This window comes from Macaca fascicularis, chromosome 11, assembly GCF_037993035.2.
Source record: "Macaca fascicularis isolate 582-1 chromosome 11, T2T-MFA8v1.1".
Classification (NCBI taxonomy): Eukaryota; Metazoa; Chordata; class Mammalia; order Primates; family Cercopithecidae; genus Macaca; species Macaca fascicularis.
In genome coordinates, this window is record NC_088385.1 from 113,997,381 (window position 1) to 114,004,500 (window position 7,120).

Below are 7,120 nucleotides of genomic sequence, written 5' to 3' on the forward strand. Positions count from 1 at the left end.
GATCCAAAACTCTTTCCTTAACATATACCATCCCTCACTGACACACACACTCCCATTCTTTTCAGAGTGAATATTATGTATAAAGGGGGAAAGAAGAGGTGGAGGCCATTGTTAGGAATCATTTTTGAAATTCTGGTTGGCTCCAACATCCTGGTGGTAAGAAAGTACAGGACTAAGAGGAAGAGAACAGTTTGTATCTCAGCTTGCCATTAAATTAGTTGATGATCTTGAACAAGTCACCCAGGCTTTCATGGCCTGACTAATTTGTCTATCAAATGAGGGAATTGAACTACATGATTTCTAAGTTTTCTATGCTATTTTAACATTCTATGAATGTGACCCTGCTGTGAGCTCAGAAATATATGAGTCCTGTTAAAGGTTCTTTTAACTGCCAACAATGTTAGAAAAATCAATGTGTCCTTGGTTTCATGAACACTCTTGATAAAAGCATGTCAGATCTCTAAATTGAAAGCCTGTGTTGTCTCTTGACCCCATCCTGCAAAGGTGATTTTTGGCATGTGTTAATACACAAATAATCAAGGAGTAGACAGTCTGTTCAGCTCATTCAATCCTGATATGATGTGAATGTTGGCTGAGTACCCTTCACACTGGAGTCTTTGGGAGATTGAATTTAAATGTGTTAAAGGGTGATTTTTTTTTTTTTTGAGACAGGGTCTCATTCTGTTGCCCAAGCTGGAGTGCAGTAGCATGGTCATAGCTCACTGTAATTATTTTTTAAAGGTAAGTTATGACTCTTTTATGAATATAAAATGAACATGTCAAAAATTTAACTTAACTCACTAATTAATGAAGGAGCCTATAAGATGTTACAATGGATTCAAAGGAGGATCCAAAGAGCAGTTACACAGATAGGCCATCATGCATCTTAAAATGAATTTGCTTAATATATGGAAAACTCCCTTCTTCCACAGAGGGGTAGCGGAATGGAGATCAATTGTACTTTCACAGGACAAAATTCATTTGCATGTCCAAGGACAGGATTCATTTGCATTGCTATCAATTATCTGCAATTTACAGAGTTATAAAATAGCTCAAATATAGCAAAAAAATAAACTAAAATGATAGGCAGAGAATAACTTGAAGGGTGCACTGGTCAAGAGACCTAGTAATCTTTTTCAACCATTTCAAGATCATTCAGAATTTTTTGCTAACACTTCAGAGAGGTCCTCCATGTCTACCTATTCTTAAAAGGGTCTCTCTCTCTCTCTATCTCTCTCTTTTTTTTTTTTTTGACAAGGTCTCTGTCATCCAGGCCACGGAGTGGAGTGGGGTGATCACAGCTCAGGCTCAATGCAGCCTCAACATCCTAGGCTCAAGTGATCCTCCTATCTCAGCCTTCTGAGTAGCTGGGACCACCACCATGCACTGGCTATTTTTTAACATTTTTTAGAGATGAGGTCTCCCTGTGTTGCCCAGGGCGGTCTCCAGCTCCTGGACTCAAGTGATTCTCTCATCTCAGCCTCCCAAAGTACTGGGATTATAGACATGAAAAACTGTGCCTGGATAAAAAGGGTCCCTTCTTATTCTTTATCATAGTTCTCTATTTACTTTTGTCATGGCACCAATTATGATCTGTGTTTTTGTTTGTTTGTTTACTTATATATTGTTAGTCAACCTGTGCCTGCTCCAACCCCAAATGCAAACTCCAGGAGGGCAGAGTATTCATTATATCATTACTACTTGCTACAATGCCTGGTACTCATCTCGCAATTGTTCTTCTAGAGGCCCTGCTAACACCCAGTTGATCACATTTAACACTACATTTCATCCATACATTGGTTATCAATTTATTGACTCTCAGCTCCAAATTCATCTTTCGTTACTTCCTCTCTGTTAATGGAACCAGACCCTGTAAGGATTTCATCTTTGCCGCTGGCACAATGCTAAACATTCTCGGTAGAGAGCATTGGAGGGAAACTACAGGAGGAAGGGGCTTCTATTCCTAGTTCTGGTCTTTCTGTTTTCTTTTTCTTGTACTTATTTTGCCACTGACAAAGATGCCTTGGAGGGGGACATGCAGTAGCACTCACTTCTGTCAGGTTTCACTGGCATCTCTGCTGGTGGATCCAGCAAGTCTTGCAGCCATCCCCACAGTTGGCTACCCAGCCTTAGCCCACCTGCATTCTGGGAAGGTGTTTCCTGTGGCCACTCCAATCCATGTTTTCTGCCCTCTGGCCTCTACCTGGTGAATGTAGACCCTGCCTGAGCTCAGGGAAATGCAGCCAACTTCTTCATTATCCAGGGGCTACAGCAATACATTCTCCAATGAGGTCTGAATCCCACCCTTAGAGAGAATTCCCTGCACTCCCACTTTCAAGTTTGTCCTTCGTTGGGTATTCTCCCTCGGTACTTTTGAGTATTCTTTAGAGTTCCCCCTATACATTTTAAATGAATCACCTGTTATAATTGATCATTCTATTTATTAAATATTTCCTGTTTCATTTACTGTGTGGTTTCTGTGTCCTGATTGGACACTGATTGATACAGTCCATGAACTGACCCAGTCCACCAGAATGTACTTGTGAACAGTTCTCTCTCTTGTTCTTACCCTTTTTCTTGACCAGGTACATTTACAAAGTGTAAATAGTTACAAATGTGGCAATATGATATTGTGAAATATTAGCCAATGTTTTTTCCCCACAGATCTTTTTCTGTCCCTGTGACCATCCCCATGCAGGTCATTGGATGGGAGTCTTGTCACCTCAGAGGGGCAGAACTAGAGGACAAAGGTAGTCCAACATTTTTTGTTCTATATTCAAGAGCCTTGGTCCAAATGTAAATCAGAAAAGATTTGCTGCTTCCAACTGCTTCTCCTCATGCTGTATAAAAATCCTCCAGGCTGGGGTGGAATATGAGGGCAAGGAAAATAAGATTAAAATTATCTATCTTAACTAAAGTAAGAACAAAATATCTCATCTTCCCTTATCTAGGATTAGCTCCAGATGTCTAGATAAGTTTAGGGTGATCTGAGGGTAGAGGAGATTTGTGCCAGCTTCCCATCTGAAATCTGGAGGCTGAATCTCATGGAAATTCCCTGCCAGTTTGCTGTGGCTCAGCACAGAAGCCTGTATGGGATGCAACTGGGCCTCAGAAGCCTGCAGGCTAAGAGAACAGATGGACTTTTCTAGATTTCTCCTCATCTTCAGAGGGCCACAAAAATCACCTGAAAGGCAAAACCAGATAACTAAGGGGTTATGCCAAGGGGATAGCATGGTACAAGGTATCACAAGAGGTTGTGCTCAAAGACCAGATGGGGACATGGGCATCTCAACACATGCCAGCCTGGAGAGATAACATTTGAAGGCCATACAGGATCATACATTTAGCAAATGACAGTGTAGACAGGTAAGGAATGTCAGCCAGATCAATACCCTTCCTTTCTAAAGATGTAATGTTCCTTAAGCATCTGGGAACAGAGATGCTATCCTGAAGAGAAGCAAAGCAGGAGGCATCTCCTTAGATGTTTTTCAGAATTGGTTGAATTTCAATGTGAAATGATCAAAAAATTTTGAAATGACTCAGAAGGCCTAGAATTCACTAGCCCAGTTTTCAGCCAGTGAGCAGACTGACACTTTAGTTTAACTCTAGTTTAGCTCTAGAAAAATGAAGGCAGGCCGGGCTCAGTGGCTCACACCTGTAATCCCAGCACTTTGGGAGGCTGAGGCGGGTAGATCACCTGAGGTCAGGAGATCGAGACCAGTTTGGCCAACATGGCAAAACCCCATCTCTATTAAAAATACAAAAATTAGCCAGGCGTGGTGGCGCATTCCTGTGGTCTCAACTACACGGGAGGCTGAGGCAGGAGAATCGCTTGAATCCAAGAGGTGGAGATTGCAGTGAGCTGAGATCATGCCACTGCATTCGAACCTGGGCGACAGAATGAGACTCCGTCTCAAAAAAAAAAAAAAAAAAAAAAAAAAAAGTGAAGGCAGTTACTCTTGGACTCTGATTTACAGACCGAAAAATATAGTAGTTGCTACTAAATCCAGCCAAGTGTTATAGAAACTCCAAAGACCCACACAAGCTCTCTGGCCCTGCTATCTGGCCTGCCTCCACATCCTCTCATGTCCCATCCACCTCTCCGGCTTCTACTCTTCCCCACTCTCTCCTTACTCACTCCTTGCTCTTCCTCAGGCAGGCCAGCAATGCTCCCTCTGGCCTTGCTACTTCCTCTGCCTGGAATGTTCTTTCCCAAGACATTCTCATGCCTCCCTCTCTCATTGCCCTCAGGTGTCTGCCCCAGTGTCACATCCTCAGGGTGGTCTTCTTACCTGTCCAGGCATCTACACCCCTCATCCTTCTCTATTCCCTTTATCCCCTTGATTTTTCTTTAGCACTCACCAGTACTTGATATTATATTATATATTTGTTTGGTTACATGTGTCTCTCCCCACCAGAGTATATATATTTGTTGATATTTATGTAAGTGAATATTAAGTGAATAAATGGTTATTCACAATATTTATTATTAATTAATTATTGTTAATAAATATTTATTTAAGTGAATGGTTAAATGCCCAAAATACTCTAAATAATATCTAAGATAAATTGAATCTTTGTTCTATGCCAGACACAGAGCTACTATATTAGGTACCTAATACTAAGTACCTTAGAGAACATTACTTAATTTTCACAATAGCCCCTATGAGATAGATATTACTACTGCCATCTTATGATGAGAAAACTGAGGCCCAGAGTAGTTAAGTTCTCATAACTTGTTCTTGAAGCTAAAAGAGGCAGGACACAAAGCCAGGCTCTCCCAACTGCAGAGGCTGTGGGTTGCCCAGCATACTCTACTGCCTCCATTGCACTGGTGTTCAGGTGCTTTTATAGGGGTGCAAACCAAGGGCTATCAGAGGATAGGGGAAGGCAGAATAATCTTGGTTAAGAAAAACCTGGGAAGGCCTTCTGTAGAAAGTAGCACTTATACTAGGCAAATTTAAAACAATTTTTTTTTGTTTAAAAAAGGGAACAAAAAAGAAAGGATTCCAAAGGAGTAGATGGTTGTGCAACTTGCAGCAATATACTTATTAAAAATGTTCATGTGGTAAAGTCGATATATACAAGAAAAACGTTGTCAAGTATAAATAGAAGATCTAATGAACAGTGACAGTTACCTGGAGGGGTATTTTTCATAACTGCAATATCAACAGAGCCTGCTGGTAGGAAGCAGGGAAGAAATGGAAAGGAAAAATAGAGAGATGACACTGAGTCGTGCTGTGCATTACTCAGAGATATCAAAGTGCTTCTGTGGTGCTCAGCTCCGTGGTACTTGGGCATTAAATGGGGATGAAACCAGCCACTCTTGGGGTTGTTGTATTGAGATGGTAATACTTCGAAGAGGGGTCAGGGTAGAGAAGTGGATTTAGTAGTTGCTTCGTATATTAACCAAAGCCACACACACAAAAATAACTAGTAGGAGGTCTTTGAAGAAAGAACAATCAATCTGTTCTCAAAGCTAGATTTTTAAGTAAGAATAGTTAGTGGACAAGACCAACAGGCAAGTTTAGAGAAGGCAAGGTACACGTAAATGCTGTGAGAACAGACACTGCCCAGTCCACTACTTCCCTGGCCCACACCTCTCCAAGTACCGGGACAGCCAAGAAGTTGTCTGTTGCTGGTGATGCCACCTGGAGGCTAGTGCAAGAAGTACAAGAAATTCCAGAAAAATCTATACAATACTTCGGCAAAGATGCACAATTAAAACAATAATGCTGATGGAAACATTTGGTTGGAACGAACCACTTAAAATGTATACAACTTAACCACAATACTCACAAAAATAACAATCTTAGTAAAATGACAGCACAATTAAAAAGATAAGTTCTCATTCAAGAAACATAAGGCTTTACTTTTTAAAAGTGCTGCTAGCTTGATGCAAAGGGTATAAGAACAAGTTGAGCCTATTGATTTATGGAGATAAGAATGTAATAAACAAAAGTTGAGTAGGACTCCACCTATGGCTAAATCAAGACAGGAGACAAACATGGGATGAATCATGAGTATCCTGCACAGTATGGTGTTCCTCCGTGGCTTGCTGTGTTCATCTCTGTGGATCTGCTTTGCCATTCACTGTTGTTGCTTAATGGAACAAAATGTTAATGTACTGGGTAAAATTGCATATGAATCATCATAGCCTTTGCCTTTCACTGACATCATTTCTGTATTAACCAATAATCTATAAGCTAATTTGCATAACATAAATATCTTTTGTAGTAGAAGAACCTGTAAGTCACTTTCCCTACCCAGGGCTCAGGAGGATCCTGACCTCCTGAGCATTCAGCATCCAACCCCCACCAATCCTTTCACCTGCCCCCCAACACTCCATTTCCTCTAGTCTTTGCAAACTTAAACAAGCTCGTGATCACTCCTTTTTAACTGATGTGAATCTCAGTCTCCAAATCCTAATGTTGAGAAAATTTATTTTCTAAAAATCAACTTAATTTCTCATGCCATGCCCCTACTCTGCCAAGTTGGTAGGAAACTGACCTCATTTTTTGAGCTTCCCTCTTATGTTCTGAGAGTCATCACACTATGCGGCCCCATGCAGTACCCACAATTTGGGGGCCCTCCGTCTGTTCCTACTGGCCTCTGCACAGATGGCCACTCTCCTATATGGTCATTTCAGATCTGGGTGGCTATCTGCTGATTTTGTGTGTTACTTACAGAATCATGGTTTGTTTTGTTCTTGCTGCTGGGATCTCTCTCTACCCTGGCCATGTTGCTGCCTCCCTAATCCACCCCCTGCCTCTCTGAGCCTTGCCATTTCTTTGGGACACTGCCACCAAGAGGTGTCTGGGACTCCTACTCCTCCTCCATTGCTGGGGACAGCTCTTCTTAATCTCCGGTCATCTGGACACCACTTCTTGCATCTCTGAGACACTTTCCTCTTTACTTCTGCCTTCACTTCCTCACCTCCCTCCTATCAGTTAACAATCTTTGGGTTGTAAGCTACAGAAAATGCATCTCAAACTGACTTAAAAGAAAGTATATTGGCTCAAATGACTGCAAATCTATAAGTAGGGCTTGTTTCAGGCTGAGATTGGTTTGGCCAGTCGAAATTTTTTTATAGCAGTATATTCCTATGTTCCAGGCCATG